Source organism: Leopardus geoffroyi, chromosome D2 (assembly GCF_018350155.1).
Source record: "Leopardus geoffroyi isolate Oge1 chromosome D2, O.geoffroyi_Oge1_pat1.0, whole genome shotgun sequence".
NCBI lineage: Eukaryota > Metazoa > Chordata > Mammalia > Carnivora > Felidae > Leopardus > Leopardus geoffroyi.
This window is the reverse complement of record NC_059334.1, coordinates 19,170,846-19,198,658: the sequence shown is the minus strand read 5'-3', so window position 1 is coordinate 19,198,658 and position 27,813 is coordinate 19,170,846.

Here is a 27,813-nt window from a genome sequence, read left to right as displayed (position 1 = left end):
TGGTGAGAGAAGTTCTAGTAAATAATTAGAAGCACATCTGTTGACTCTGTGAAACTGTAGCCTGGGCCCCCTGCCAGGCCAGCGTGAAACTGGAGGCCAATAATCCGACACCCACATGGCGTTTCCCTTTGTCCATCCTGCCTCGGGTCAGGGGAGGGAGAGGGGAGAGGAGGGGAGCTCTGTCCCTGTTGCCCCGGCAGCCTGTTGGAGGCCGCTTACCCTGTCCCGCACCTTCAATGAAGGCACAGCTGGGAAGGGGCCGACCACATGGAAGGTGGTGTCGCTCCCCGGACAGACCATCCGTCTCCATTTATTGTCTCATGTTTTCTGACGGGGCCATGGGGGGGAGGGGAGGGCTCACCAGCAGGGACAGGCCTCCAAGGGTTTCTGTAATAAACAAGGCAAGAAGTGGAGTCTGTCCTTCGTCGACTATTATCTATTGACCTCCTGCGGCCACAGGGCCCTGGGCCGTACTCCGGAGGAGATACTCTGCTGCACTCACTGTTCATCATGACGAACACCGAGATGGGGGAGGCCCTCGAGAAGTCCTTCCCTCACCTCCATCCAGGACGGGCGACGAGGCAAAACCACATCAGATGGTGGCTCCTTTCTGGGGCCTTCCGGGGGCTTCAGCTGTGCTGGGGCAGAAACCATGACTGATGAGTCACTTTAACATGTGTCTGGGGGCCTGGCACGGACCCTGGTTTGCCACAGCTATGCAAGAAATGAGCCAGCGCTTGTCAGCTGGCGGACGCCCCCTCTGCCTCTAAGCCAGCCTTCGAGTCAGCAGATATTTCAAATGTTATACCCTCTCTTGGGGGCATGGGGCTTGTTAACAGCTTCAAAACGCCCTGCTTGGGGGGGGGGGGGGGGCGGGTCACGGCCAGAGCTCTTCGCGGGATCTCGGGCATGAGCACGAGGAATACTTTCCCCCCCCGTCAGGGTTTTGCAGGCCCCGAGACACTATCATAGGCACTTAGATTGTTTTTCTTCCTAAGGTGTGGACTTCAGCGGTGCATTAGGGGAAGAAAGGATCTCTCAGCCCTGAGATAATTGCACACCGCCAGCTGCTTTCGGGGTGGCCGAGAGAGATAAGGAAGGCCTGGGGGAGAACAAGTCGTCCTCCCTTCACCTCGGCCACCCATCGCCCGGAATCGCGGCTTCTGCTTCCCTGAGCGATGCACTTTCCAGACAAAGGAAGGTGCTCTGTGAACGGACAGCTGGATACTCTTGGCTGCTCTGTGTCCTCACCCAGCCACCCTGGGAAAGTGAGCAGCTGTGGGGTTGTTGAAGACAAGCTCGGGAGGAAAGAGGAGCAACTTCTGCCTTCCGAGAGTTTGGAGCCAGGGATGGAAAACTCGTGGCGGGTTTCAAGCTCTCGTCCCAAGGACCAAGCAGGAGACAGGGGAGCTTAGCAGCCCTGAAGCAGTGCCACCCTGCCTTGTTGGGGCTCCTCTGGTTTCCTTAGTGCTGGGGGTCCAGTCTCCAGGCCCCAGCTCCTGGGCAGCACGGCCACTGTCCTTCAGGTTGCTTTGTTGACTGGGATACCTCCTGTCTTCTCTTTGTCTGCGGGGACTTCCTTGTCCTGGGGAATAAGCACCACTGTCAGCTTCCCTGGGAGGACACTGGCTCTTCCCCCCGGGGTTTCCAGGGAGCGGGAGTCAACCGTATAGACGGGAGGCATGCGTGGCAGGATAAGAGGGAGGCTTGTGGCTGGGACCCAGACCCCACACCAGACAACTGGGCTTAAAGGGGAACTCCACAGTGTCCCAGCAGCGGCCCCCCCCTGTATTGTCCCAGTGTCCCTTGGGACATAGACCACCTCCTCAGTCCCTCAACCGTTACACAAAGCGGCCACTCGGGGACGCCTCTCGGGACTCATTTTCCTACCCAGGTCCCTACCATCCTGCCCGCCTTGCTTTATAATTCAAAGTCCAACAGTAAACCCTAAACCAGGAAGTGCACATTCCATCCAACGGTTCTCACTCCAGCGAGCGCTGACTAGTCTCCCGAGCTTTGGCCACGCCCCAGATCTCACCTGCAGAAGTACGAGCAGCTCGTCCTAACTCAACAGAGATCATACAGGCAAAACTACTTCTTCACTATAAAAATCCCTGGTCAATGGGGCGCCTGGGTGGCGCAGTCGGTTAAGCGTCCGACTTCAGCCAGGTCACGATCTCGCGGTCCGTGAGTTCGAGCCCCGCGTCGGGCTCTGGGCTGATGGCTCAGAGCCTGGAGCCTGTTTCCGATTCTGTGTCTCCCTCTCTCTCTGCCCCTCCCCCGTTCATGCTCTGTCTCTCTCTGTCCCAAAAATAAATAAACGTTGAAAAAAAAAAAAAATCCCTGGTCAAGTGTAACGTCAGAAGACCAACGTCAGCTCTCACTGCGGTCTCCCTAGCCTAACTCAGAAGCTGGGGAAAGCGTGAAAAGTCAAATGAGTTGTAAATCTCCCAAGAGGCATAATTCAGGTAAGAAACAAAGGGCAGACAAATTTCCCTGCCCTCAGGAACTTAAAATCTCAATAAGCACAGTAGACACAAACAGAGGAAAGATTTCCAGGAATGCCTGCGAAGCGTGGGTGGAGACAGCAGGCTGCGACATACCCAGAGGAAAAGAGGACATTTAGAACCCAAGTGGTCAGCCGTGCTACCTGACGGAGGTTGGTGTTTGAAAGGGACCTTGAAGAATGAGACACCAGTGCCCAGAAGTCCGTACTTCTTTTAACTCTTAACTAACTCTCAAGGTTCCAACACGTTTCCCATTTTTTTGCGGGGATGGATTCCATTTCTTAGGCCAAAGCCCAAGTATAAAACCACAAATGGATGTTTTATGGGCATACACTTATGCTACTTCAAATTTATTAATTCCAGGGGCGCCTGGGTGGCTCAGTCAGTTAAGCGTCCGACTTCGGCTCAGGTCATGATCTCGCGGTTCATGAGTTCAAGCCCCGCGTCGGGCTCTGTGCTGACAGCTCAGAGCCTGGAGCCTGTTTCAGATTCTGTGTCTCCCTCTCTCTCTCTCTGACCCTCCCCCATTCATGCTCTGTCTCTCTCTGTCTCAAAAATAAATAAACATTAAAAAAAATTTTTTTTTAATTTGTTAATTCCAGATTCAATCGACAAGTATCGTTAGGATCATTTTATTTAACAGTTCAGAAATACTAAAAAAAAAAAAAAAAAAAGTCCAGAAATGCTAATAACAGCCCCACCAACTGATATATTACTATATATTGTTTTTAGTTTCAGAATATTGAGAAAGTTTTAAAGTTTGTTTGTTTTTGACAGAGAGAGAGAGAGAGGAAGCAAGTGGGGGAGGGGCAGAGAAAGAGGGAGACACAGAATCCAAAGCAGCCTCTAGGCTCTGAGCTGTCAGCACAGAGCCCGACGCGGGGCTCGAACTTGCGAACCGTGAGATCATGACCTGGGCCGAAGTCAGATACCCAACCAACTGAGCCACCCAGGCGCCCCTCATTTTTAAATAATTTATTTTGCAGCTTCAGAGTGTTCTTTCATCAAATTCATGTAGATTGGAGGTTGGTAGAATTTTTGTAAAATTCTGAACAGTAAATAATTTGGGATTTCTGGGCCATACGACCTCCGACACGACCACTTTGCTCTGCTCTGTATCTCAAAAGCAGCTATAGGCCACGTGTAAATATTTATTGACATGGAAATTTTCATTTCACATAATTTTCACGTCACAAGATAGTATTCTTCTTTTGATTTTTTTCCAGTCATTTAGAAAAGGAAAAACCCTCTTAGCTGATGAGCCATACAAAATGGGTGATTTGGCCTGCTGTCTGCTAACCTCTGATGTAGATACTCAAGAGAATAATAGAACATTTTTGTTCCAGAGTTGAATCGCCAACCAAAAAAAAGTTCTAGCTGATTGTTTCAAATCATTAACTAGTAAATATACAATTTGAGGAAATCAAAGAATATTTTTCTATGTCTTACGAAAGTATTTTTCTAACGATCCTTGAAACATTTTGAATATTAAACAGTGTCCTTTAAAAAAAAAGTCTTCCATACCCCAATACCCATCTCTGGAAAATATTTAAGCAACGTTTTAAAAGAGTCAAATTTATTTAATTTTGCAGATTGAGTTCAGACTTTTCTTTGTTTCCTCATTGCCAACAATTTTCTGCAGTTGGAATCATCATCATGTTGTAACCCTCATGGCCTGAACTGAATTTGTTCCATTTCTTAAAAATATCAGCAAAACATGGAAACTAGAGCAACCACGTTATATCTGGCAGTGTTTAGCGGCATAGAGTTTCTACATCAGTAAAAACAACACAGTTTATGTATACACGTATACACACACATATACACATATAATATATATGTGATTTTGTGTCTCATTTAAATATTCAGTATTATATCCTCTCTAGAGATAGACTTCAAACTTCATTAAGAAAAGTCAAGTTGTGGAGCGCCTGGGTGGCTTACTCAGTTAAGTATCTGACTCTTGATTTCAGCTCAGGTTATGATCTCACGGAGCCTGTTTGGGATTCTCTGTCTCTGCCCCTCCCCTACTCGCTCGTGCACACGTGCGTATGCTGTCTCAAAATAAATAAGTAAACTTAAAAAAAAAAAAAAAGGCGAGTTCTTATATACCATTACAAATAACTGTTAGTAAAACTGACAGCTTCTACATCATCATTCAATACCAGTTTGAAAGATCCCAGCAGAGTGTTTATCTACGCAACTTACTTATGTCTGCAACACATTTCACCAAATCAGAGGTGCGTGAAATGTAAGCTAATGCCATTGTCTTAAGCGCCACCAAGAAAGGAAAAACACTGCCACAGAAAGACACAATGCTTTCTTATCTCTTGTAATTTAACTTTATAATTGTTAGTATTCTTTTTAACTTATTCATATTTTCATTTTTTTGAGAGAGAGAGAGCAAGTGAGCGAGGGGCAGAGAGAGAGAGAGAGAGAGAAAAGAGGGGCTTGTGGGTTTTTTTTTTTTTTTTTTACCTGAATTGGGGCTCTAAGCTCACCCGAAGTGAGGCTCACACTCATGGAACGGTGAGCCGAAGTCAGATGCTTAGTGACTGAGTCACCCAGGTGCCTGCTTATTCATACATTTAAAAAACACATAACATTCTTTCAGAAAACAAAAAATATAAGTGGAACAAAATTGGTTATGATATGTATGAAGATTCACAAAGTGAGACCCCTCATCGTGTTTCTTGCAGAACATTTTCGGAGCTGCCTGGCTATGGACGACTCAGCTCCGAAAAAGGATGTTCCTCTCCTGTCCTCGAGACTTGGCAACACTGAGCTTTGTTGTGTAAGGGTGAGCAATGACAACTACCCCCGGGCAGCAACCTGGCCCATGGGGATGGGAAAGTGCAAGCCCGCTTCACAGGTCTTAAAATGCGGAGAGGACACACAACCCGAGCCAGTAAAATACAAGATGGCCATATGGCTCCTCCTGGCCTGCCACACTGTGGTCACAGATGTCGCTGCGTGTTTTCTAATTTACCTCATGGTGTATTAAAAACCAACCTGAACGAGGGGTGCCTGGGTGACTCAGTCGGTTGGGCCCCCGACTTCAGTTCAGGTTTACGGGTTTACGGGTTCGAGCCCCTCCTCGGGCTCTGTGCTGACAGCTGGGAGCCTGAAGCCTGCTTCGGATTCTGTGTCTCCCTCTCTCTCTGCCCCTCCCCCCTCACGCTCTGTCTTTCTCTCCTTCAAAAATAAGTAATAAAACATCAAAAAAAAAAAAAAATTAAAAACCTACCTGAACGGAATGGTTTCTTTGTGGCAGTTGTAAATGTGAGGTGTTACCTAAGACAACCCTTGCTCACCTGTGTCAACATAGTTTGCGAATATAAGTAAAATAAAGAAACCCAGAATGTGGGCACTCTTACCCAGCTGACTGCACAATGCCCCTGACCTCACACTTTGTCCTCAGCCATCGAGTCAGGGCAAAGCTTCCTGGATCTGTCTCTGGGCTCTGTTACCAGATGGTGGCACGAATCCCATTTCCCAAAGCCTGTTCGTTTTACACGCTTTATGTCAAGTGTCCCCGTATGAGGAATCGTTTCCTCGCCTATTTTATCACTTCAGCTTCTTACGTGGAATAGAGGTAACTTCTTCCGCACATCCCTATATGTGAATTTTATCGTCTCATTTCATTTGTTTTTATATTTTTGTCAGTCCCATTCAACTTGCACTGAAATAGGATGAAAACCATAGTTTCACGTGTATTCTTCTCTATTTTCAGAAGATCTTAATTTGGCAGGAACAGCGTGAGCATACTAAGGGCACGAGAAGATCTTGTCGCAATAAGCGATGAACCTTGACGGCGGCTCCTTAGGACATCACCTTCTGAAACTGACTTCACCCTTCACCCTTCCTGACCTCCAGGGTTGTCAGTGTGGGTGGCACTGGGTGAGACACGGATTGGGAGATTGCCATGATGCCATTTTACCACAGGCGTAGCCGATCTCTTTGCCCATACCATGAAGTTCTTTTCTTAAGTTTTCATGTTTAACAAGTAGCCAAGTTCTGGTTTTTCCACTTGGCCTAAGGGGGGGGGGGGAAAGAAGCATTTATAGATGAAAAGGTAACACAAAACACATGCAAAACTCACAACAACCACCAAAACCACAGCCATGCCTTAACAGGACCATGTGCCTGGCAGACACATACTACAATGACAATAGCTGACAGTAATCAGTCATTGCTTCCTGGGCCTTACTATGGGCCAACGCTGCTCGAAGTCTTTGCACAAACCGGCCCAGCTAGCCCTCACAACTACGCTACCCAGTGTCCATTTCACAGGCGAAGAAACCCAGGCAAGAAAGGTGAAGCGAGGTTGCAGAGAAAGGGGATAAAAGCACTGGGACCCACCCAATGACCCGGGCTTGGAGTCCAGGACTCTTGCTGTCACTGCCACCTTTGTCCAGTGCTACAGGCACCTTGAGTAGTTGCCCCAGACAGAGCCTTCCTCACCGTAGGCTCCTGTGGAGTGAGCCCAAGTAAGCACGCAGAGGAGAGAGCCTCACTGAGAAGCTGGCACAGAACTAATCTACTAAGTGTGTGTACGTTTTGTATATAGCCGGCCTGGGTGTGTGCTCCTTTTCATAATTAAAATACATATTAAATATATATATATATATATATATATATATATATATATATGTATGTATATGTGTGTATATGTGTGCGTGTATACCTGTGTGTGCATTTTTTTTTAAAGTTTATTTCTTTTGAGAGAGAACAGGGGGAGGAAGAGAGAATCCCAAGCAGGCTCCACGCCGGTGACTGGTGACTCGGGGCTCGATCTCACAAACCATCATGATTATTACCTGAGCCAAAATCAAGAGTGGGACGAGGGGCGCCTGGGTGGCTCAGTCGGTTAAGCCGCCGACTTCAGCCCAGGTCATGATCTCACGGTTCGTGAGTTTGAGCCCCGTGTGGGGCTCTGCCCTGACAGCTCGGAGCCTGGAGCCTGCTTCGGATTCTGAGTCTCCTTCTCTCTCTCTGCCCCTCCTCCACTCGCACTCTGTGTCTCTCTCTGTCTCTTGAAAATAAATAAATGTTAAAAAAAAAAAAAAAGAGTGGGATGATTAACCACCTGAACCGCCCACACGCCCCACCTGTGTGCTATTTATCTGGATCCACACGTTCAAATCTAAAGTTCTCTGAAATCAACATTTATAAAATCTGTTTGATGGATACATGAATGTTTGCTGTATTTGTACTTTGCTATCTGGTTGAAATATTTTCTTTAAAAATATCTTATAAAACACGAAATGCAAGGGGCGCGTGGGTGGCTCAATCAGCTGAGCGTCTGACTTCAGCTGAAGTCGTGATCTCGCGGTCGGTGAGTTCAAGCCCCGCGTCAGGCTCTGCACTGACAGCTCGGAGCCTGGAGCCTGCTTCGCAGTCTGTGTCTCCCTCTCTCTCTGCTTCTCCCCTGCTTGCACTCTGTCTGTCTGTCTCTTTCTCTTAAAAATAAATAAACATTAAAAAAAAAAAAAAAAAAAGAAATGCAAATCCCATGCTGGCAGGACCGCTGAAACCCTGCAGGGGCTGAGGTCACTCCCCCAGGAGCCGGGGATCCAGATGTGGGGAAAAAGGTGGACTGCCGGGTAGCCCCCTTTCCCTGGGCGTCTCCCCACATCACTTCCTGGTGAGCTTCTCAACCCCAGGCCCCAGCTCCTGAAAGGCTCTGCCCACTGTGTTTCCTCCCTCCCTCCCGACCATGGTCCTCAACGTGTCCCATGTTTATTTACTCATCCACTGTGCTCTCCTCCGTGACAGACCCCTGTGAGCCCACGTCCGGCCTGACAGCAGGGAGCCATTACATACAAGCTTAGTGAATAAACCAATAAACGTGAACACAGCTGTCCCATCTTGGGGGCGTTCCTTCAGGATCTGACAGGGGTCTCTGATTTCCCTTGACTTGCTCCTAAACCTTTGAGAATAGTTCGGCCAAGCTTGTTTTCTCCCCTCATGGTAAGAGGCTCTCGCTGAGGAGCCCCTGCTGGAGGTTCCCAGAGGACATGGTGATGTGGCACGGTGAGGTCCCTCCTGTTTGACTGAAGACCTAATTCCACCGGGCTCAGCACCAGGCAGGTGTGTGAACTCAAGAGAGCAAGACACCCAGACCCAACCAACAAAGGGCAGGGCCTCAGCAGGGCAGTGATAAGGCCAGTGAAGTGCTTAGAAAAGATAAGAAGGAAGCTTGTCACTTAAGGGACAAATAGTATCACGGTAGTGAACACATTCATGCCAAGAAGACAGAAGTTACAAAGAGCAGGGTTATGAAAGTGAATGTGGCCAAATGATTCTCAAGGCACCGGGAGAGTAGAAATAGGGTGACCAGGGGGGGTCACCTGAGTACAGTGGAGGCCAGGCTAGGAGTGGTCTGTTCTAGATTGTTGAGACTCTAATACCTTAACATTTGAAAAGCACAAAGTATTTCCACGTTGCCTTATTTAATCGTGGCAATGACCTTGTGGGGAGCGTCACTGCCCCCGTTTTACAGATACTAAGGTCTAGAGAAGCTAAGCTCAAATTCACATGAATCTGAATGGAAGATAAATATTTTAACTCCAGGACCACTGGAGAAACATTCCTTCTCCTTTTGGTCTCAAATGACATTTTATAGCCCATCCCTTTCTCCTGCGAAGAGGGAATTCACTTTTGGACTTGGGTTGGGCACAGTCTTGATTCAACACAGTGACAAACTGCGACTCGGGAATCGGAGACTCTCTCAAATCAGAGACTCAAGAGTTGGCTCTGGCTATCGGACAGCTGGGGATGCCAGCCAGGTCCCCATTCAGCCTGAGACGATGCTTATGGGAAGGGCAGTGTGCTGAAAGTTTACATGACCCCCGGGGCCCACGGCAAGCAAAAGGTAAGTGTGAGCTGGGACAGAGTGTTTGTACCCCTCACAGTCTCCTCAGCCTTCTCCATCTGTCTGTGCTTGTCCCCCCCACCCCCACCTTGGGGAGCACTGGCCCCGACAGCGCTCACCCTTGATGGACACTCAGAGGTCACGGCTCACCACCACATGAACTCTGCCTCTTTGGGGGTTGCCCTTGGTCAAGAGAGGTGCTGTGTATCAAGACCGTTTAGTTTGGAAGTAAGGAGCCCTGGGCTGTGAATTTGCAGCCTCCACATGTGTGTACTTGGATGGCATCTGACCCCCAAGATGTTGAGCTGTGCGTGGACAAAGTTAGTGGAGTCTGGAGGACCTGCCCCCATCATTCTCTCTGGTCCAGGAGAGCCTCAACATTCGCACAAGGAGGAGCTTACAAAGAATGAGGCCATGTTTAAGGAGCCAGTTCAGGTGGGGGCTGATGGTGGCCATCTTTTGCTTCCCGGCCAGAAGACCCTTAAGATGGCATACGAGGCGGAAGGGAGAAATGATGCCAGTTCTACACAGGCATTCAGAAGGGGGTCTTTTCCCGCAGCCTCTGAAGAGACAGGTGCAAAGACCCCAGGAGTTGGGACGACATCGGAACTGTTGGGAGCGGTCATGCCTTGACACTTCTGCTGCTCTTGGACTCGGCAAGCACTGCAAGACTTCTCTATGGGATCCCAGTCAAGTGAACACCCTTCAGTTGAAAAATGGGGCAGGTGAATTGGGCTCAACTTCCTTCTTGCCTCATGACCTTTGCCGTGTCATTGTATGGCTTTCTATTTATAAAAAGGTAATTCATGGCGTCTTCTCACTGTCTCCCGTGCCTTCACTGGAGGCGAAGGCCTCCCCTCCTCCCTGAGTCGCTTCCTCCCTCACAGACCAGAGACCTCAGGGCGGGCAGAGGTTTCAGCAGACCCTTGCAGGACTTGGGCACTGGGGTGGGAACCCACACCACTAGCTGGGAAGATTGGGGGTGTTGCACCACGGATCTCTAGTCATACATTTAAACATGTTTGAGGCTCCTTTCGAACAACCAATTTGCTATCTCCACTCCTCACTGCCTATACCTTCCAAAACTTACCTTCCCCAATTTTAATCTTATGTGAAAAACATACCATTTTAAGACTTTTAGAATCGTCCTCCTTTAATTTAACAAGAGGAATATCTTTCTAGCTGTCCACAAATGCACTTTCAGCGATTAATATATTTATATGAATTGTTTGCAAATATTACTCAACATTCAGTCCTTAGAAATCCCTACATACCTGTTTTTTTTTTTTCCTTTCTTTTTTTCTTTTTTGGTTTTTTTTTTTTTTTTGGTTTCCTACCCACTTTCCTTTTGTTTTCAAACAGAGTTGAAAGTTTCAAGGACTTTTCCACTCTAACTCCTAAATCCCTTTTCCTGCTTATCTTAAGTAGGATTTAGATAATGTGTGGCTAAGTAGACCCAAATACTTAGAAAAGAAAGGGGGAGGGGAGAGGAGGGAGAAAGGAGCAGGGAAGGTAAGGAACAAATCTACTGACCGTGAAAAACACCAATGCCCATCGTAAGAAAGTGAAGACACACATGCACCCACTGAGCTCTCTTCCAAGGGTGGAAGGTGACGTGTGTTCTGCGCGTCTCTGAAAGATTCAACCAAGTCAAGCTCTCTCACAGGAACCTGAAGAGGGAGATCTCAGCCCCGGCATTTTACAGGACCCCTCTTTGAAGCAGGTTGGCTGCTGTCGTTAATCTCCACGCACTTTGCCGAGAATACATAGTTTTTAGAAATAATTACATTTTTGACGTCATGGTGAGTGAGTGATTGGGACTTCACCAGCTAACGCTTTTTTTTTTTCCATATAAACACTTAATAAAGCCATAAGAAACAAACCGTTCTCTCCAGGAGTTGTCACGCTTCCTCCCAGCTAGCCCCATCATGCCACCTTTCTATATGCAGGGCTCCTGGCAGGGTCTGTGGGAGCTTACCCAGGATGAGAAGGATCCGAGTAAGCAGTGGTACCCAAGGGTCTGCTTGACTCATTGAGTGGGGATGGGTAGGACTTTGTCCAAGTCTTCCCTAGGTTCTGGGGCCAGCTCAAAGGTCCCCTCGTCCCAAGAGTCTCCTTTCCCTTGTCCACATTAGAATTCATTGCTTCCTCGGAGGGATTGCCATAGACCTATCTGTAATCTTTTTATTACACCTTCCTCTTTTTTTTTTTTTTTTAATATTTATTTACTTTTGAGACACAGAGACATGGCATGAGTGGGGGAGGGGCAGAGCGAGAGGGAGACACAGAATTCGAAGCAGCTCCAGGCTCTGAGCTGTCAGCACAGAGCCCGACGCGGGGCTTGAACTCACCTGAGCCGACGTGGGATGCTCAGCCGACTGAGCCAGCCAGGGGCCCCCTCTTCTTCCTCTTTCCGACTGCTTAGGATTGTGTACAGAGCAGACACCTAATACATGTTTGCTGTATTGCAAGGTCTATTTCTAACTTCTTCAATATCATAGGAATCTGAACTTGGCATTAGACGTGGGCAATTCCTACTAGCTACAGGGGTGGCCCTCCCACCAACCTGTTCGTAGCCTGTGACCTTCCTGCAGCACTGCTGGCACCCGGGGCCCTGTGCTTAGAAGGGCCCCACTCTTGGTTTGATGTTCTGCTATCACCACTTGAAACCCTTAATATTTCATGAACAAGAGACCCACAGCTTCATTTTGCATTTCTGTCTACAAACTATGTAGCCCGTCCTGTTGTCTCCATTTATAAGTGGAAGGGTGTGCCGACTTCCCTAATTGTACTAATGGCAGGAAAGGACACATTTCGGCATAGGAGACATTTTAAAAAGATGTGGCCGGGGCGCCTGGGTGGCTCAGTCGGTTAAGCGGCCGGCTTCGGCTCAGGTCATGATCTCGCGGTCCGTGAGTTCCAGCCCCGCGTCGGGCTCTGTGCTGACCGTTCAGAGCCTGAAGCCTGTTTCGGATTCTGTGTCTCCCTCTCTCTCTGACCCTCCCCCATTCATGCTCTGTCTCTCTCTCTCTCAAAAATAAATAAACGTTAAAAAAAAAAAAAAAGATGTGGCCATGTTAAAAAGATCATGTTGTACTCCTAAGGAAGTGATTCCAAAGAGAGGTCCTTAGGAAGCTGGTCATAATAGATTAAAAAGAAAGGTTGGCAGGGCGCCTGGGTGGCTCAGTTGAATGTCTGACTCTTGATTTGGGCTCAGGTTATGATCTCACGGTTCGTGAATTTGAGCCCCGCATCCAGCTCTGTGCTGACTGCCGAGAGCCAGCTTGGGATTCTCTCTCTCCCTCTCTCTGCTCCTCCCCGGCTTGTGATCATGAGTGCAGTTTCTCTCTCTCTCTCTCTCTCCCAAAATAAATAAAACATTAATAAAAAGGAGGGTTGGCAATAATAAGAAGATAGAACGCTCACAGAGCGTGGCGGTGTTATGTTGAATATTTTATTTTTCCTGCTTGCACTCCTATGATACACTGCCTATAAACAATGCTATTTTTATTTGCATAACTTTGCAGTTTACAAAGGTTGTTTACTTTCATGGTTTTGCTGCATCCTTACACCTTTGCGAAGCATGCACTTCTGTGATTTCCACTTAACAGATGAGAAAAGCAGAGTTAAGAAGCCAGTGGCCTCAGGGGCACCTGGGTGGCTCAGTAGGTTAAGCATCTGACTTCAAGTTAGGTCATGATCTTGTGGTTTATGGGTTCAAGCTCCACATTGGGCTCTATGCTGACAGCTCAGCGCCGGGAACCTGCTTTAGATTCTGTGTCTCCCCACCTCTCTCTCTCTCTCTCTCTCTGCCCCTCCCCCACTTGCATTGTATCTCTCTCTCTCTCTCCCTCCCTCAAAAATAAACATTTAAAAAAACAGAAAAGAAACCAGTGGCCTCAGGGGAAAACGTCTTGATATAACCAAGAGGTGAACCTACCCACTTTGGGTTCTAAATTTGGGACTCTTCCCCATTTCACGGTATTCACCAACATACAGTTTGCCAAGGATCAGAGACATCAATCCGAGTCCTGTACGAGTTACATTTCAAACTGTTTAAATAAACATCAATAAGATCTGACTATCTTAACTGGCGAGCAAAAGCGCAAACTCACTTGAGGGGAACAAGCCGTGAGTCCCACCTACAGTCGGTCCTGTTTTGTGGAGGGAAAAGGAAAAAAGGGCTCAAAGTTGCTCTGAGTTAGGTGCCTTGTTCCGTAAGCCTAGATAACCCGGAGAGGAAACAAAAGCTCTGAAACCACTCTCAAATGAGCTCAGGCTGTTTCACTCGTGTGATCGCACCACATACGTAAGCTGGCCGCCTTATTTATGTGATAACCCACCAAACAAATAAAAGAGAGCTGTCCAGCGTGCTTGGTCAGAGCAAAGGGAAAGTGCGAGGCGCCTCGTTCCCACTAGCGAGGTCTGAACTTTCCCACATCCAACGCGGCCCCGCTCCGTAGAAGGAAGACTGAAGCGCATTCATCGAACTGACCCAGTTCGAGGGGCCAGTTCAGGCAGAGTGTAAGAGAATACCGTGTCAGGGACTGAACACCCCGTTTCTGTCTGCACGAAGGCCAAGCCCGGACGTTGTCCGCAGTGGCCACAGATACCTGTGAGAATCCTGTGGGCATCTAAGGACAGGACCGGGATCTTGGCAGTCGGAGGTGTGAGGTGCTGGTCTGAGCTGCTGATTAAGACAAAAGCCCAAGCATTGATACGGCAGGATTCTCTTTGCGTTTATTTTATTGAACAAACACATGGCGCTTTCTACAGCCACCACACCGTGCCTGTAGGGGCTTCCGGGGAGGCAGCCCCCTAGGCCCCACTGCGAAGAGTGCCATGACTCTGCCTTCGTGCCAGTTCTCCCTCTGAAGAGGCACGCTGAGAGACCAGCCAGGCTCGTGGGGTCTTTCCTCACGGGTACACAGGACAATTCTCTTTGCTTTTGCCTGACTCTGGTTTTACACGTAAGGTGTAAGTTTTGAGGGGCGCCGGGGCAGCTCCCTCGGCGACGCGTCCGACTTCAGCTCAGGTCGTGATCTCATGGCTCGTGAGTTCGATCCCCGCGTAGGGTTCTGGGCCGGCGGCTCAGAGCCTGGAGCCCGTTTTGGATTCTGCGTCTCCTTTGCTCTCTCTGCCCCTCCCCCACTCACGCTCTCTCTGTCTCTCTCTCTCTGTCTCTCAAAAATAAATAAATAAATAAATAAATAAATAAATAAACCTTAAAAAAAAATTAAAGAGACAGAGATAAGAAGTAAAAGGGGCCCAGTGGTCAATCTACAAAAAAGATGAGCTATCCAAAGTTCCGGAATTATCCATCCCTATGCATGGTTTTTATACAGTAAATGTACACTTCATACGTATACACTCATCGATACTATTATTTGCATGGCTTTAAACTTTAAGTAAACAATATCATATTTCATTTATCATTTTATAACTTGATTGTCTATGCAAAATCGTGTTTTGCTATTTATCCCTGTTCATGCAATTGAGTTCATTTTAATGCCACAATATAATTTAATATAATTTAATGCCACAATAACAGTTTCTAGTATCCACATAGAAAAGAAGAAACGAGTCATAATAAGTTTAGTGACATTTTATGTAAGCCAGTATAGCCAAAATATTATTTCAACATTTAAGCAATATACAATTGTTAATGAGCTAGTTTGCATTCTTCTTCTGCTCGGAGTCTTTGGAGCTCAGTGTGTGTGTCCTCCGTATAACACATTTCAGTTCAGGCTGGCCCTAGCTCAAATGCTCAAAAGCCTCAGGGTCTCATGGCTCTGCATAGCCGTGAACTATTCTATTGCCTAAATCCACCAGAATTTGTATCAAAGGGAAACGTTGACGGGCTAAAGTTAAAGAGGTTATTTTTACAGCAGGACTTGTCAGAGCTCTTAATGGCATAAAGTGCATTATGAATCTCCAGGACAGTGGGGAGATGCATACAGAATTCAACAAATTTATTCGGTCACGGAACACTTCTTCATGGAGCACTTTGCAAGATGGGGGTTCTGCAAACTATACTTCTGGAGTGGAAGGAGCCTGAGTGTTCACATTACATCCAGCTAAGCCAGAGCCTGCTCTCACACTTACTAAACACTTGGACATTCAGGGCCTTCCTTTCCACATCACTAAGTGAATACCACAATGCTGCCTGTTTGGGATCTTATTTTAAAAAGAATGTGTTTCAAGCATCCAGTACATAGCAGGTGCTTAACAAATGTTAGGGTCCTCTGGCTCTTCTCTTTTCTTTGCCCCCTCTCTCCTAATTCAAGAAAACTATCCCTGAATTGGGAAAGATGTGATTGGCCAATTCACATAAAATTAGCAATTACCAAATGAATAGACAGGAAATTGTATGCCAAATCAGTGAGTTGTAAACAAACAAACAAACAAACAAACAAACAAAAATACGTCTATACCCGAAAGATGAGGCCATAGTTGAAACCCCCTCTCCTCGGGGTTGGTGTCTTCAAGCACCATCTACAGGCCGGTCTCCCTCATTGTCTACACCACGGTGCCCAACTGCCGTTTGCAGCAACTCCTAAAGGCTGTAGTTGTCTGTTGCCTTTGTGTTTACTTGTGTGTTTGTCCTTCTCGGCCCTGGACACATCCTCTACAGGGGCAGGGCCAAGTCTGGTGTTGGCCACCCCATACCCAGTGATCAAGACTCAGCAAGTATTTGCTGAATGAAAATGATTGAACGAACCTTGTGTACACAAATGGATAAGAATCGGAAGAAGCTGAAACAAAACAAAAATAGTTGGATGAATGCCTTGCTGTGAAAAAAAATGTCATGTTCTGCCATATAGTTGCATAAAAAATGAAAACTGTTCTTTAAGTCATGTACCTCTGAGAAGGACCACAAATTCGGTGCTCTTAGTCATTAATAACTTGGCGGAAATTACTCAGCAAGAGTTTTCCAGTGGCACAGCTGGTGGAGAGCCAGCAGAGGGGAGGCTGTGGGGTGTTGATGGAGGGAAGGGGGAGAGGGTGGCCCGTTTCAAGGGAGAGCTTGGCTCCCTTGGGCTCTGCTTTGCACCTAGCTTGCCTGGCCCCGGGTTGATCTGCCTCCAGCTTGAATTTACTAGTTAGCTACACTGAGCTGTGCTTCGGGCTCTGACACAGCGTGCCCATAGCCAAGGCCACCCACCGTGACCTTGTGGGGATAGTGCTGTCACCCCTCAATGGACATTGGACCACATCTCTGGGATGCAGGATATGCCACTTAACCCAAATCCCCAGAGAAGGCTCTTGGTGGGGCTTCAATTCCCAACAGACTCCGAGGGCTCCTGTCCCCAGTGGTAAGCTTCCTTCTTCTGAAAGGTTGGTTGTATTAGTGTGACTTTCTTTTGAGGGCCCAAAAGTGGGTTCACGTCTAGATCTTGCTAGAGCCCATTAGCTTTCTGATAAAGTGGTAGCAGGAGCTCAGACAGGGGCCTCTGGCTCCCACCAGGGGACCAGTGTGAGTAAAGCCGCAGAAGACAGAAAATCTCTAACCTATACGTGATCACTAGAAAGAGGCTCAAGGTGGGTACCAGCCTCCTTAATGGCAGAAGAGCCAACATCCTGTCCCTGCAGGTGGATGGAGATGGAGAGACAACTTTTCTCCATGAAGATTGTTCTCTGTGATTTAACGCAACTTTTATTTATCACCTTCAAAAACCTTTATTGCTGTGGTCAACACCGATACCCCAGGCCAGGGAGCAATGGCCCTTTCAGTTCATTGGTTTCTCTCAACTGGCTTTCTTTGAAAGAAATTTGCAATACACTGAGGGCTTTCCAAGAACTTTTACCTGCGTCTCCTCATCAAACTTGACATCCACCCTCCCAAGTGGGTGTTACCGGCTTTCTTTATAACATTGATGGGGATGAAGGGCTTGATTACGGAAGAAACTTTTCGTTGTTTGTTAAGAAAGTACCGAGGAAAATAAGAACCGTTTTCAAGCAAGAGGAAAATCTGAAGTTCCAGAAATTGTATCCAGTGGCTGGCGATTGGTGACAGGAGGAATGGCGGGGGGCGGCGGTTATCCTTCTTCTGCTTCTGGAGCCCACCTTCTCTCCCCAACACCTCACTGCCTCCCACATCCTTGCCTAGAAACAGCAATCACCTCGATGATCACAGCCACGCAGGGGAGGTGCCAGGAAAAGTAGAAATACACAGAGTCTTCTAAACGTCTTTTAAGTAAAACTTCTCTAATAATGATAGTAGCCACTACTCGATGCACTTAATTTTCAGACACCTAGAAATAAAACTTGGCCAGAGGTATCACTTCCCGCATTTCACAGATGAAGCAAATAAATGATTTGCCCAAGGGTTCAAGTCAATAAGAAGCAAAAGCTGGGATGCAAATCTAGGCCTTCAGTGCCCGACGCCAGCCCCTTGAGACCTGGGACACTCTGGTCGTTGGCTCTCGTCTGGAGCTGTCACTAGCCTACCTGGAGGAACTGGTGAGAAGGGGTCCTCTCCCAGCACCACCACTGGTGAGGTGGGGATCTTACCCACTCCTGCCCTGAGGGCTGGGAAGTCTAAGGGCCAGAGAGGTCGTTCCAGGGGTAAGGGCCAGAGGCAGCCAGAAAAGGACACGCAGGGCCTGCCTAGACACTTCTCACCCAGCACGCTGACTCTCCCAGGACTGACGCCCTGGCTAAGGTGCACCCCCACCCCCCTACCTCCCCACCACCTTCCCGCTCCCTCCTGCTCTTCCCCCCACCTTTGCCCTTGGCAGTCTGGTGCTCTTAGCTCCTGCCCTCTTTTTCAGTTTTCCTGGCGATCTGGTTTGTCAGGTGGCAGCGCTTTGCTGAGACCCTTAGGCCATCCCAGACCTTGAGTCTGTTTCATGAAGAACTGGCCTCGCCAGCCCAGCCAGCCCGGGCAGGAAGGTGGAGAGCGCTGCACTGCGCCCTGAATCCTGTATCAGCTTACAGGTTGTCGGGAGCAGTTGCAGGGCCAAGGACCCGAGTCCAGGCTTGTTCAGAGTCGGCTTCCCACTCATGATCCATGATCCCTCTCTTGCATTGTCACACCTTTTTTATCCTTGTAATTTCTGCACCAGCCTCTAATTATCTTCGCCTCAATGCTTTTGGAAGAGGTGTCGCGAACATCGTCATCCCCTAAGTTCTGAAACTACGTGAATTTCTCAGTTTGTGAAAATGCCTCTCGTAGACTGCCCCGGTGCTGGTAGTTCCTTTCCATTGCTTTCTTTGTTACCTTCAAAATGTCCTTTCCCCTCTGATCGGTCTCCAGTGAGCCCCAGCCACTTTAGTCTGGCTGTCCCACCCAGTAAAGCTCACGGAGGGTCAAGAACGCCGGAGCAAGCCCGGCTTTTGCAGGGCTGAATCCAGAGCGAACGTTTTCTACCCTCTTCTCAGGCCACCTATCAGGAATGGAGCCCTGAGAGTGTGCCCTTGTTTCTTTTCTTTTTTTAACATGTTATTATACAAACATATATAAAATTTTATTTTATTTTATTTTATTTTATTTGTTTGTTTTAAACATATATAAAATTTTAATGGTCAATAACCCAGTCTATCCATTACCGGGCATCAACAATTATCAACATGTTTCCATCTATGCACTCGGCCACTGCTGCCTACACTCATATCATTTGGAAGCAAATACCAGATAGTATAGCATTGGATGTGTATTTCAATCATTATAGTTGGCCTTTGAACAACAGGGGGGTGAGGGGTGCTAACCTCCCCCACAGTTGAAAATCCACACGTAACTTTTGGTTTTGCTTTGTTTTTATCATTTAAATCTTTTTTTTTTTTAAGTTTATTTATTCGGAGAAAGAGAGAGGGCAGGCGGGAAAGTGCGAGTGGAGGAGGGGCAGAGAGAGAGGGAAAGAGAGAATCCCAAGCAGGCTCCGTGCTGTCAGCTCAGAGCCAGACACACGGCTCAAACTGATGAACCGCAAGATCATGACCTGAGCCAAAATCAACCAACTGAACCACCCAGACACCCCTACATATAACTTCTGACTCATAAAAACTTGACCAACAGCCTACTGTTGACCAGAAGCCTTACTGATATCGCATTCAGTTAACACATATTTTGTATGTTATGTGTATTCTATACTGTATTCTTACAATAAAGGAAGCTAGAGAAAAGAAAATATTAGTAAGAAAATTGTAAGGAAGAGAAAATACATTTACATACTGGATTTACTGAAAAAACAAAAAAACAAAAAAACAAAAAAAACCTCTGTGTGTAAGTGAACCAATGCAGTTGAAACCCATGTTGTTCAAGGTCAACTGTATATCTATCTGAAAGATAAAGACTGTTTTGAAAAGTATACGATCATAGTAACATGACCATTACATCTTTGAAAAATTAAAGTGAATCCTTAATTTCATCATACATCCAGCCAGTGTTTACATTGGCCTATCGTTTCTTTATACTTCATTTACTTGACTTAGGATTCAAAAAAAAAAGATCCATACGCTGAGATTGGTTGATATGTATCTGAAGTCTTTCTTTTTTTTTAAATTTTTTAATGTTTAATTATTTATTTTGAGACAGAGAGAGACAGAGCGTGAGCAGGGGAGGGGCAGAGAGAGAGGGAGACACAGAATCTGAAACGGGCTCCAGGCTCTGAGCTGTCAGCACAGAGCCCGATGTGGGGCTTGAACTCACAGACCAGGAGATCATGACCTGAGCTGAAGTCGGACACTTAACCGACTGAACCACCCAGGTGCCCCTGAAGTCTTTTCTAATCAGTACCTTCTACCCTCCCCATTTCCATCCATTTTCTGTGCACATTGCTGTTGTTGAAGAATAAACCAGACCATTTGTCTTGTAGAGTTTCCCATAGTCTGGATTTCCTGGTGATTCTCATGGTGTCATTTAACATGTTCCTCTGACCCTTGTTTGCTTAATGAAGTAAATAGATCCAGAGGACCTAGATCACACTTGGGGTTGATTTTCTTTTTCTGAATATATATTTGCATCCATCCTAATCCTGAATCTTAAGACCCTTGAATGGAAAATAATCCAGATAACTACTGACTCCACTTGTAATGAGGTACTGGGTGGGAATTTTACCTCCAACTTAAAAAAAAAATTTTTTTTAATGCTTCTTTATTTGTGAGAAAGAGAGAGAGAGAGAGAGAGAGAGAGAGTGTGAGTGAGGGAGGGGCAGAGAGCAAGGGAGACAGAATCTGAAGCAGGCTCCGGGCTCTGAGCTGTCAACACAGGGCCCGACTCGGGGCTGGAACTCCTGGACTGCGAGATCATGACCTGGGCCAAAGTCGGATGCTTAACCGACTGAGCCACCCAGGTGCCCCTACCTCCAATTTTTAAAAGGTGAAGCTCCAGGGAAAAGGAGGACAATAGAAGGGGTATTAAAAGATCTAAATTCAGTCCATTTCTGATGCTGATTACTGTGACAATCACCATATCGGAGTCACCATGAAGTCAATCACATAACGTACTTTAGCTTAAGGTACAAGATGGTTTTAGGACAGAAAAGCACTGTCCGTCCAGGCAACAGGAGGCCGGCTTCATCCATACAGTGACTTTGCTACAAAGCTAGCAATATGCCAGCCGAGATGCAAAGAACATAATGACTTGATTTATTTGAGGCCCATTCTACATGGGAATGTGACATTCACAGATACTCCAACAGGAATTGTCACCACCAACTGCTGGGGCAGGAGGTCCTCCCGGAGCCACGTTCTTCTAGAAAAACAACACTGTGGACCACCTACCAGGGATTCGGGAGGGGGTTATTTCTAAAAGTGTTGGAGTTGACTAGATACGCTAAGTGGTAAATGTAATTACCACCAGGGGAATTGTCAAATCACTTCAAAAGACTAATTTTGTTCATTCAAAATCCTGCTTGAGTGGGGAAAAGTTGGGTCCTGGGAGAGAAGCCAGATGTCAAGGACAGGCCTCCAGATCAGTGGAGGAATATTTTTGGAGTCCACTGCCTCTCCGGGGCTCTGGAACAAAACCTGCATTGTAGCTGCTGCCTGGGACCCCACTCCGGGAGGAGGAGGGGCTCCTGGGCTGGCTGAGGATCTGATGATCGCTGGGAGAAGGCGGGAGGGGCCAGGGGGAGGCTTGGATAGCCTGGAACCAGGACTTGATCCATTCGTCCCGATGGAATCTTCCCTCCTGATAGGATTTCCTCGAGGAGAACAAAAGGAAAATTGAGAGCATCTTTGCCAAAGCATCCAGCGAAAGGAAAGCTGGAGCAAAGTTAATCATTATTTTCTTCCTGGCTCTCCAGGCCAGAGATAACCGGCAATGAGAACAGGAACACTTGCCATCGCCTGCTCGGTCTACCCAGAGATAGGAGCCCTTCCCTTGCAGACAAGCCACACAGAGACTCTGTCCAGCTGTGCCGAAGTGCCTGGGTACAGCCAGAGACCACGGCGTGCTCTTCTCCACAGACCCAGAGAGGCACCTAATCTTACCCTGACTCACCGACGTCCTCAAGCCCCAGCAACACCCCTACAAAGCCCCTCTTTGGGAGAAGGAAATGCCGGGGTGAGAGAATCCGCTGCAAATACAGTGGGTTAGTCCAGGGAGAGGCCAGGAGTGCCCTGGAGAGGGACACATCACCCTGCTCTTGAGAAGAAGGCCACGCTGTGTTGCACTTCCATATTACTGAGGCAGGATTTCTAGGCAGCTGGTCTGTTCCACCGACAGGAAATTATCCACGAGCTACGACTTTTGGTTTGGAATCTGCTACTTCCAACCGATCAAAAGTTGGTCCATTCCCTGACCCTCCGGAAGCTTCGGTTTTCTCGTGCGTGAGGCGGGGAGAATCACAGGGTGGTGGCGGGCACGGGTGCCGAGGGAAGGGGCTTCCGCCGCCTTTGGCAAGATCGCAGGCCATCCTAAGTCCGTGTCTCAGCGGTCTGGTCCGCTCCCTAGAACATTCCGGTGAACACAGCTTTCTAGCAGCGACAGCCTCAGAAAGAGACGGCCAGGGCCAGGCACCGGCCTTCAGCAGGGAGGGCAGCTGACAACGTTGGAGCGCTACGAGGGCCACAGGTACAGATGCACGGCCAGCCGGGGCCATGCGGGCTCTGATATCATATGTACGTAAGAAATGCAGGGCTAGGCCAAGAGAAACACCACAGGGCCGGGAGGCATGCCTCTCAGGCTCACTTCCTGCTGGGATACATGAAGGCACATTCGAGAAGAGAAGAAAACCCAAGACTGAGTAACCATGGCTGAAGGGAAACAAGTAAAAACGAGCTAAGATGCCATGGCTGACTGCTCACGGCTTCTCTCTCATCCCTGCTTTTGATGGCTTGTCCCCGGGACTTTGGTGGAAGAAATGGTGTCGGGCTTTTTTCTGTGAATAATTGCCTGCCACCGGGAGCAACGATAGGCACATAACTCCTCACCCATTGGGCTGTTTCTTTGTTGTTTTCTGAAACCAAAGCCGCCCAGAGAATCTTCGGGATGTCTCATCCCCACCCCCCACCCCCACCCCCGTCTGAAAATAATGGCGTTTTCCCCAAGAAAGATGCTTTTTAAAATTTGCCCTTTGATGGGAACAGGTTAGCCCCAAGTAACTGACCCTTCACCTGGGCCAGCCTTGGAGGAAGAGGTTGCAGCCATCCGAAATGGCAATTAACTCGTTAGCCTGTTAGACGCTTGTTTATTTGTACAGAAATAGCCTGAGCTGTACAATCTCCACACCAGCTCTAGGAAACTGGCGGGCCTGCTTTTATTTTTAAACTTCAAAGTTTGTCTTGGAGATAAAGTCCCGTTTCCCCCTGACTTTCCCAGGGCTCTGCACGGGTGTGAAGGAATCACGGAGGTCGCGGACAATTACTTGCAACCTTCGAGGCACTGGAGCGCCTGATGGCCTTGTCTTTGTTCTTCTTGAGACAAGCTGCTTCCTTCCACAGGGCGACATATCAACCAGGATTTATTTCACCCTTCTGTGTGTTTGTTTATTTTTTGCAAAGGTACCCCACTTTGTGATCTAGTTGAGTTCAATAATATAATATTTATATGATACTATTTATATTATATTGACTACTAGGCTCTTGGACGAATGTGACATACAAAAGAGGAATAAGACAGGTCCTTTAGAAAGCAAAATAGAAAGGTCATCTGCAAAGCTTGTTTGGGGCTGAAGGAAAGCTGCCCACTGTGTGTTTATGCTAGCCTGGTCTGAAATTTTTCCAGAACCATCTGTCCATTGCCATCCTCCACCTCCCCCCCCCCCCCGAGTCCCTCACTCATTCAGGGTGGGGAGTCAAGTGCTCACTGGGGTCCAGCCGCTGTGCTCAGACTTGGGGTACACCCTCCCGGCATGCATCTCCACCCACCTCCCTCCCCCCCACAGTCTTTTCTTTTTATTTTCCTTTTTTTTTTTTTTTTTTTTAACATTTATCTATTATTAAGAGACAGAGAGACAGAGCATGAGCAGGGGAGGGGCAGAGACAAGAGGAAGACACAGAATCAGAAGCAGGCTCCAGGCTCTGAGAAGCGAGCACAGAGCCCGACGCGGGGCTTGAACTCACAAACGGCGAGAGCATGACCTGAGTGGAAGTCGGACACTCAACCGACTGAGCCACCCAGGCGCCTCCCCCACCCCCACTGTCTTTTCTGTCACAGCCCGCAATTCCCTTTCCAAGTCCTCCGGCCTGCCCCCCTCCCCTCACCCCAGATCCTGTCCTGGCCCTCTTGCAGAGAGCTCTGTTTGCCTGATGGATACTCCACTCCCTGTAAGTTATTATGTTTCTGGATCCAAACACACGGGGGACTCTACTTCTGGGAGCATGTGCTACATCAGAATGGCTTTCAAACTTTCATGCTGGTGACCTACAACTTGGTGCACGCGCACACACACACACACACACACACACACACACCTGAGTCAAAAATGTCGCAAAGCAACACTTCCTGTTACTACATACCGTGCCTTCTGTTATTTTCCTATTCTATTCTCTCCACCCTACCCCACCCCCACATTTACAACATACTGGTTGAAATCCACTAAAGTGGTTTCCCAATCCCCTAATGGTTTATGGTCAGCGGTTTGGAAAACACTGGCTGAAATCCAAATGAAAGGGCATCGAGGGCGTCCCGCAACTCAGTGTTCCCACGGACGCGTCTTCTCCTGCCCTTTGCCCCACATCCCACCTGCCACTTGTGATGAAATAACAGTTTAACATCTCTAAATGCCCCTTTCACTCAAGGACTAACTCCATTAGGACTGGGCTAGTGGGAGCCTGAAGCCGATTAAGGGAAAACAAAGGAAGCTTTGGGGTTTACCTTCAGCTTTTATGTTTCCAGGAGTTTTCTCTCTTCCCAAGCTTAGTCCTAGGCATCAAAGGGAAGGAGGGAGAGGGGAGGGAGGTGGGGAGGGAGGGAAGGGGGAGGGAGACAGGGAGGGAAGTGGGGGGGGAGGGAGGGAGAGAGTGAAGGAGGGAAAGGGAAGGGAGGGGTGGAGGGAGGAAGGAAGGGGGGAATTAGGGAGGGAGGGAGGGAGGGAGGAGGACCCCACCACACACATGCCCCTTCACCTGCTGAGGGCACCCACACCTCGCCCGGCCCATCTGTCCGAGGCGAGCCACAGCTCTCCAGGGGGAACTGTGCAACTTTGTTCCCTCCCCACTCCCTCCCGTTTCTCTTCTTCCCCTCTCACAATTCTCTATCAGACTGTCTATCCAGTCAGCAAATGACCGTGGGATTTCTGCTATGTGCTATCTCTCCCGACAGAGGAGACGACCCAGAAGAAGACAGACAGGTCCCTGAAATCTTGGAGCTCTCTGGGCCTGCCAGTCACCGCATGGGAACGATGAGGGTGTTCAGTGGAGGAGAAAGGAGGGCGCGGTGCGCTCGGGGCTTATGGTCAGAGCTGATCCCCCACTTGGTCCACGGGCTTCTGTGACACGTCCACAAATGTTGCGGGTGCCTTGGATGTCCCCCGTCGTGCCATTTCTAGGGCACAGCCCAAGAGTGGACATTCTTAAGAAGAAGTTGGCGGCATGGATGCTGCTCTCCAAGCCCCTAACCACAGGGCGGGGCAGCTCCCTGCTCTGACAGTCAGAGCTCGTCACCTCCCTTCCCATCCTCCCCCCGCAGCTCAGCCAAGGCATCCGTGGGGCCAAAAGAGCTGAGTGGCCCTTCGGCTCCCCCGCCTTGCCTGACACAGACACGCAGAGCATGCTTGGTGGACATTTGCCGAATCCACTGAAATGGTCCATTTAGGCCTCTCTACAAATCCGGTCCTTCCTAGACCAGGGCCATCCGACAGAATGTCAATGTGGGCCACATATGCCACGTCACATTTTCTGGTAGCCACACCAAAGCGAAAAGGAACAGGTGAAATTAGTTTTAGTATGACTATATGTTTCATTTGACTCCATATATCACAAACATTAGCATCTCAACATACGATTATTAAACTTATCAATAAGATACGCGTAAGGGGTGCCTGGGTGACCTAGACCTATTTCGGCCTAGGTCATGACCTCGCAGTTCGTGAGCTCGAGCCCCGCCTCGGGCTCTGGTGCTGATAGTTTGGAGCCTGGAGCCTGCTTCGGATCTGTGTCTCCCATTCTCTCTCTCTCTCTCTCTCTCTCTCTGCCCCTCCCCTGCTCACACTGTTCCCCTCTCTCTCAAAAACCAAACGTGAACATGATTTTTAATAAGATATATGTGAATTGTTATATAAAATTGTTAGTTAGATTTTATGTTCTTTTTGTTTGTTTTTGGTACCGGATCTTTGAAATCCTATATGTGTTTTATGTCGCTGCACATGTCAATTTGGAACGGCCACATCTAAAGTGCTCCACAGCCACATGTGGCTTGTGGCTGCTGTCCTGAGCAGCAGCTCTAGACTCCCCCGCCCCCAGACCTCGGGGTGTCTAGGGCAGAGGTCGGACGCGATTCAGAAGGAAGGCAGTGAGTAGAGCCGTGGTATCACAGGCTACAAAGCAAGCTGCTTCCAGAAACTTTACCACCGCAGCCCCGCGACGACCCCCGCCCCCCCTTCCCTACAATCCTCCTCATTTGCCTTCCCCACCCAGCTCTGTCTCTTGGGTGGGGACAATGGCAGCGGAAGAAATAAAAGGACTTGATGTGTGAGCAGCTGTCACAGACCATCTGGCTGCCCCTGGTGAGGAGCCTCAGCTGACCCCACACCCGGCCTAACCCCGTTACCTGGAGAGAGCCAGTCTAGAAGCACTCCCCAGCAACACGCACATCTCTGCTGGCCGCATTTGGTTCAAGGGGTGACAGCTGAGTTCGATGACCGTGTCCGTGGCGTGGCTTCCGAAGACTCGTAGCCTCCAATCAATTTAGGACGCCTTTTCTGGGATGGTGGAGACACACACAGACTGGCAATTCGACGTGAGCTCCTCTTATTAGAAATAATCAACCAGATGGCCCTTTGCAACAAGTCGATGTGCCCTTTGTATAGTCAGCGCTGTTCAGCCTACTTGGTTTTTTTTTTTTTTTTTTTTTTTAATTTTTTTTTTTTCAACGTTTATTTATTTTGGGGACAGAGAGAGACAGAGCATGAACGGGGGAGGGGCAGTGAGAGAGGGAGACACAGAATCGGAAACAGGCTCCAGGCTCTGAGCCATCAGCCCAGAGCCTGACGCGGGGCTCGAACTCACGGACCGCGAGATCGTGACCTGGCTGAAGTCGGACGCTTAACCGACTGCGCCACCCAGGCGCCCCTAGCCTACTTGGTTTTGAGCCGGATCCCGGCGCTGTTCTCCCCGACAAGAATCCATTTCTCAACTGTAAGTGCATCAGCCTTTCCATAAGGGACAACTTGGAGCAGAGCACAATGCCAGCTTGTCATATGCTAGACTGCTAGCACCTCGGTTCCAGAACGTTGCAGCTGGGATGGTCTTAGTTCTCCCCTAGGCCTGGGGATTTGAATGTTCCCTTGGAAGTACAACACTTTCTTTCAGATGAAAGCTTATGGGGGCCCTTGTTGAAGATAGATTCTTCTGCAGGAGCCAGCAGATGGGCACAGAGCCTCCCCCCTTCCCCCTCCCCTGCCATTCCTCGAGGATCTCTGTGTGACCAGAGCTGGCTAGAAAACCGATGATTCTAGCTAGGCAAGCCACTCATCGTACACATCAGATAAGCAAGGCCCAGGGGCGCCTGGGTGGCTCCGTCAGTTGAGCGTCCGACATCAGCTCGGGTCCTGATCTTGTGGCTCATGAGTTCGAGCCCCACCTCGGGCTCACTGCTGTCAGCGCAGAGCCTGTCTCAGATCCTCTGCACCCCTCTCTCTGCCCCTCCTCCGCTTGCGCTCTCTCAAAAAAGAAATAAAACATTTCAAAAAGTAAAAAAAAAAAAAAAAAAAGATAAGCAAGGCCCGGAGCAGTTGTGGGCGCCACGGTCGCACCATGCTGTGACAGATCAGAACCCGCCCTAAATTCCAAGACCTCTTTTTTAGTGCTAGTGCTCTGTACTTC